This window comes from Onychostoma macrolepis, chromosome 15 (assembly GCF_012432095.1).
Source record: "Onychostoma macrolepis isolate SWU-2019 chromosome 15, ASM1243209v1, whole genome shotgun sequence".
NCBI classification, from domain to species: domain Eukaryota; kingdom Metazoa; phylum Chordata; class Actinopteri; order Cypriniformes; family Cyprinidae; genus Onychostoma; species Onychostoma macrolepis.
The window spans coordinates 27,571,569-27,578,188 of NC_081169.1; the positions used below are offsets into that span (position 1 = coordinate 27,571,569).

Below are 6,620 nucleotides of genomic sequence, written 5' to 3' on the forward strand. Positions count from 1 at the left end.
AGGGCCTTCTTGAGTGCATTTTGTTGATCTTCACTGTTCATCTGCAGAAAAGCAGGCTCTGTCACCTCTCCACGAAATAAGTCTCTGTGATTGTGAACCCAGTACCAAGCTGTATGAAGGTCTCTCACAGTGGTAGGCTGTTGCACCTGGTGAAGAACAGTATTATAAAATATAACTATATAATGGCACAAACAAATTAACCCTTAAAATGCATAACTCAGATCTTTAGCAACCCAGGACATCATTCACTGCCCTCTCCCTCCTTCATTTTTTAAAGTTAGACATCAAATTTTTTAGTATTCCTCAATTTATTAATTATAAACAATATAACAAGAAAAAAATATATGCACAAGAATGCCTGTTTTCTGATTAATTTTTGTAAAAGTGTATTGTAAAATGTAACTGGTTTGAATGGCTTTACTGCAAAGAAATTACTGTACACAATGAAATATAATTGTCACTGTCATTTGATGGTGGATGTGGTGAATAAGCTGCCAGTGATCAAAATATTGATTTTTAAGTCATTGAAAATGATAGTTCTGAGAATATGGCTAAGATCATGAATATGAGCCAGATGCTGGATATACTGTGGAAGTGCGCTCTGACGATGACAGCGATGGTAAAATTATCTGCTCAAATTGAACCCTTATACATGTCAAAAGGTAACGAAATATGCTTTATTGTATTCTTCTGTAATTGTTCTTAAAACATCAAGAGTTTTTTTGCTATTGCAGCACTTAGAGATCCATCCATGCTGGATATATAGGTCCGGGCCACTAAAGACCTGAATATGTAATAATGATTTCCGAAACATTCATGCATTTAAGGGTTAAACTCTTTTTCCAGCTTGCATGCAACTCCTTGATATATGACCACTAAAATCATTTACCTTATCAGTGTCCTCTTCAACCACAACTCTTCTGCTGGGTGTCTGTTTGGTGGTGGTAGAGTTTGACACCCTAAAGACAGGCTCAAGGGTTCCCTGAAGGAGTTGGGATGCTTCTTCTGCCCAGTGTGCAAATCTCTGTCCATGCCTTTGTAAAATATGTAAATGTATATGCACTCTATTTGTATAACACCTTTCTAGTATCACTTTGCCAACAGTGACTTAATACAGCCAGCATACTGAAATTTTAACTGTAGAGTCTGTCATACCCTTCAAGACAAAACCTAAAAAAAATTGTTTGCACTACAAACCAGTGTGTTCATAATTAAAATAATATGGTAAAACACACCAGTTTGCAATATCAAGCAACAAAACGAGCTGTTTTGCACAGCTAAATATAGCCGGAAGCAGATGAGACCGGAAGTCAGACACATTAAATTTACAAATGGCTGCGCAAGCTCTTTCAGGAAAAATAAGGTGGAAATGTTGAGACAAGAGTAGGGGGAAAAAAACATAATTAAACATTTACAAAACTTCACCTTGCAGACAAACTCCTTCCCTTGGTTTGTAATGATTTTCCTAACCATGCCGAACAAGTACAGCTTTGCGGTTATTATTGCAGACACCTCAGCTGCTGTCTTAGATTTCATAGGTTCTGCAATCACCCACTTGGTGTACAGGTCAGTCATGGTAAGGACATACTTGTTGTTGCGTGCTGTTTCTGGCAGTGGTCCAATCAAATCCAAACCAAGCACCTCCCAAGGTTCTTTTACCTGCATAGCACAAAATTAGCATCAACCAAATGCTGGTAAAACTGTACACAAGGTTGAGACTAGTTTGTTAGTCTCATCAGTTTGCTAAAACCTTATAAGCAGTACCTTAATAGAATGCAAGACTGGCACAACAGTCTTGATAGGGTCATTCAACTGGCAGCGGTGACAGGATCTGACCTAAAAAGCAACACATTTTTTGAACAAAATGTCAAGAAACACCACTTGATACAAGTTGGTGATGACAATAAATATAACTTCTAAATCAAGGAGGTACTGTATCTAACAATCGGAGGTGGTAAAAAAAAGACAAATTTTTAAGTATAGATACTTGCATAAAAAAAAAAAAAAAAACTGGCAGAAGTAAAAAAGAAAAAGAAAGTAAAGTACTCTGTAGTAGATTACCCATTCTTTCACATCTTGGATAATTGTAGGCCAATAGTATCCAGCAATAACCCTGTTTTGAGTGCCTCTGACGCCACTGTGATTTCCAGTCCCAGGGTTATTGTGGCACTCCGTAAGAACAGACCTCTTCTCTTCCTCTGACAGGACAACTAGCCGCATGTACTGCCTACTGGGGCCGACGTAGAAGAGTCTGTCATCTATTTTAATAGGAAAAAGAAAAGTCAAAAGAAGCAGCAATTTAATGTAAAAAGATCAAATTACATAACCAGATATGGGCTGAACAAGTAAGTTACGTTACAGTGAACGTAGCTTGATATTTTTAAAACAATTATTATTATTTTTTAATGTTTCGGTACTAATAGTTACCCTTGATGATGAAATTCACCGACGTCCGTCGTACCTTCCGACGATTTGCAGAATTGTCAGGAATTTCTCCTTTTAAGAGAAATTCTTGAAGCTGTATATAAAACGCAAAAGAATCCATATCGCTACTGTCGTAAAAACGTTGACAGTGACAGGAAGTGGAAGCATTTCGCGCATGCGCAGTACAAATCGTGTTTCCGGTACGGATCGAGTAGTGACAGTTACAAAATGGCTCCCAACTAAGATACATTTTAACTTTCGTTTTAGGATTGAGTCACAACAACAGTGGAATAAACCATGGCCGCTTCAGAGGGGTGCTTTCAGTAATAATTTTGAGGGTCACTGTTTTACATAGTGAAAGAACTAAACAAAATAACTAAAATAACAAAAAAAAAAAAAAAAAGGTTTTGGATTTTTAAAGAGGCTTGTATTCTAGAAACCTATTAAATTATTTACATTACAAAACTAGGTGCTCCAGCAAAGTAGGCTACCAAATCACATAAACTATTTCAATTAATAAAATATTCCTTACTATAATCTTTACTTTAAATTTGAATTCACGTCTATGTTTTGTTTCTTATTTGATGTAAACAGCGCAACGTACAGTAGTAGGCTATTAATGACTCATTATACCCAGAAGGGGGCGCTGTAGCATCATTTTAAAATAAAGGATTGAGGTTTTTGAAACAAAATCAAGTGAGAAACGTGACAAATAATATTCAAATGAATTTGTTTAATTCATGATTCTCCATGGAGTCTTTGTTGAATGAGATATTTTTGCTTGTAGAGTTCTGCATATATAAGTAACATGTTACATGTATTGTATGAATTAAATTAATGTTCTTGTCAGATATGTTTTGCAGTGCGATTTAAGAAAGTGCATGCTATTGTGTAAATGCAGTACGTAGCTACAGTTAAATTAAATATTACTGATTAATATATTGTGTGTGTCTACACCTTTTTTATACCAGCCATGTTGTAGTGCTTTTACATAAGTTATGAATTATGTGAATTATATATGACTTAATAAAATCAAATATTACTGCATGATGAACAGAAGAGGAAGCACCGAAAAAATTAATGTTTGGTGTAGCAGATTTGTATTTTTTTTATTTTATTTTTTTATTTTTATTTTTTAGAATTACTTTACAACCCTGATAATTATATTTTAGCCATAGTCAAACCGCAGAGAGAGAGTGTGTGTGTACATATACATATACATATCAATGTTCGTGTTAAATAAAGGATATACATAAACACAGTGAGATGCTTATGCCTTCATAGTGCATGTTTTATTTGTATTATATAAATACTCAAACATTCAGTAACCTTATATAGTGAAAGACCTGCACAGATGACTAAATAAATAAATAAACACGGGCTCATTAAAATCATATTTTGCTGTGTTATATGAAAGTTCAGTTTTACAATTGTAGTATTTGAAAAACAACATTGTTTTGTTCTTGTTTAAAGTAGCCTTTAAATTTGTGACAGGCTTGGTATGTAGTAAAAGTCAGTGCTGTACAATATAAGCCAGGGGTGTCAAACTCAGTTCCTGGAGGCCGGAGCCCTGCAGACAACACACATACTATGCAGTTTTCATTTAAGCCTGAAGGACTTGATTAGTTGGATCAGGTGTGTTTAATTAGGGTTGCATCTAAACTCTGCAGGTGTGAGAGTGGTTTCTCTACAGTGGTTCAGGCTGTAGGATTGCCGAATGACTAAAGAAACATTATCAGCATGATGGTATAAAACTGTACATTTCTTGTCTTTTACCACCCACTGCCACTTATACCAACGATGGAAATAAGCACAGTTAGAATAGCTAAATACGTGGAAGAGCTTTGCTATTAAGTGACTATATTGTATTGCAATAGGTAGCACTTCAATATTAACCTTGAATCAAGACTAGTTAGCTCATAATTAATAATTGAAATGGTTTAATAACAATATTTTGTTATGGTTACACTTGAATTGGTTACAAAAAATAGATTAAGGATGGTAAAACATAAACAGCTAATTGTACCCAGCGAGTATGTAAAATGTTACTTGAGAGATGGGGGTGGGGGGTGGGGGGTGGGGTAGAGAGGAAGAAAAAGAGGGAGAGAGGGCAGAGCCCCAAGAAGAGAGCTCCAGCTAAGAAAAGAGGCAACAAAGAAAAGAGAGAGAGAGCAACAGTTGCAATCTCCTTTTATCCCTTCCTTGACCATGTGACTAAAACCCAAATGTGAGACATTCAAACTGACCAATCAGCAGATTACAGCTTCACACACTGGGCAAAAGGTGTGACAATTAGAAGACCCCCGATGTATACACATGTTGGCCTACAGGCCTTGATCACTATCAGCACCCCTGTGCCTTTAGGAATGCCAAATGGCCCTTTTGTTACTCAAGATAGGTTTGGGACAGGAAAGCAGAAGTCTTTGATTATTTTCAACCTTACACAGGGCTCCGGCCATCCAGGACTGAGTTTGACACCCCTGGTGTATACAGTATCAAAAGCATCCCGTAACACTTTCTGCTGTTGTCTCCTCCTTGAATTCTTCTGACATGGCTAAAAAACAAAAACAAATGTAACTCATTACAAAATACTACTTGTGTAAAATGGATTTTATTCCCATATACCTACCATGTGTCATTTTGGATAAGAGCAGATTCATCCACCAACTCCTTATATGGACCATATCATGCTGAAAAGCAAAAGATAAATTTGGAAATGTATGTTTAAATGTCCAAAAGTAATACCTTTTACCAATATAGAAAAGGAAATTATATTTTGCTTACCTGGGTGAGGTCAAACTCCCAGTTAGGCGCCATATAAAGAGCATACTTCCAAAGAGATAACTTTTTTTTACAACTTTGAATATAAATCAAACTGTTAATTTGAGAATACCTGAAAATGTATATTACTTTTTTCATTGGGATCAGCCAAGTGTCTTTTGATAACAATTATGAATGTTGTAATGGGAAAGAAAACAAAACAAAACCTGTAACCACTTACCACTAGCATAAATACACCGCAGTCCACAGATACTGACTGTACTGTAAAATACATCATCCTTATTGCAATTGAGCTGTAAAAAATAAATCAAATATAATAATATATATATATATATATATAGAGAGAGAGAGAGAGAGAGAGAGAGAGAGATTAAAAAAAATAAATAAAAATTAAAGCCACCGTCTATGTTGAACTGAACCAATTAACTAATATTTTCAACTGTTAAAAGTTATAAGGAACAATAAACAGTCTCAATATATTTTGTATAGATATCACAAAAAATAAAGAACTTAAAATTGTTTTGCAGCCACATGCATAGAACTTCAACTGGAACACAGAACAGTTTATCTCCAGTGGAACTCCAGGGGAAGACAGCAACTTACAGGGTTCAGTGACTTGACTTGCATTTAGGAAAAGGCTGCAGTCTTTTGAGGATGCATCAGCCTGTTGGAGCAAACAGAGTCACAACATAAATAGAAGTTACAATATTGAGTGATGTCAACACTGAAGCAACGCATTAAAATTAAACTATACATTTTTAAATCCACTTACAGGTAGGGACAGAAATGGATCACAGTTTAGAGGTGCATGTCAAGTGGCCACTACATATGCTTTGACAACATGAACATCCTGGCACTAGATAAAAAAAAAAAAACTACTTAAAGCACAAGCATCATGTATTCTCATTATTTGTTATTGTTAAACAGGTTTGTTAATCATACCCATATTACCTTCTGTCCAGCAATGTGGGATAGCTGAGAAAGGCAACAATTCACCAACTACTGCATGAGGATTGGAATGTTTTAGGTTACAAACAAACAACAACAAAAAAGAATAATTTGATCACAAGCTACTTTACATTTTAATATATTTTGTTCTGTTACAAAAAATATCAACTAACTGTTGCAACTAAAACATAAGACAAAGAAAAATGTTATAGTCAAATGTTTTAATATTTATAATCACATTTATAACCAATCCAATATGACTTTATACTTTGCTCAAGGCTAAATATGATATTTCATATTTAAACCATATGTTCCCAATATTAAAACATGTATACTAGTGGATTTAGTTGGTTTTCAACTGGAATTCTGGGATCTCCTTCCTGGCACGTATATTTGTCTGTTCCCTGCAATCAGTGTCATGCTCTGGTCGGCTTGTTGAGATTTACAATTAAGCAATTCAAAGCCGC

General features: G+C 35.2%; 1 long non-coding RNA gene across 1 annotated transcript; it reads right to left on the bottom strand.

Annotated features, from left to right (window-relative positions):
* Nucleotides 1-4,489: 4,489 nt before the first annotated feature.
* On the bottom strand, nt 4,490-6,591 carry LOC131520382 (uncharacterized). Its single transcript, XR_009266048.1, has 6 exons — nt 5,978-6,591; nt 5,809-5,869; nt 5,426-5,498; nt 5,209-5,281; nt 5,054-5,114; nt 4,490-4,978 (listed from the first exon to the last, which is right to left on the bottom strand). It is a non-coding gene; the product is annotated as an uncharacterized LOC131520382 (long non-coding RNA).
* Between the last annotated feature and the right edge of the window lie 29 nt (nt 6,592-6,620).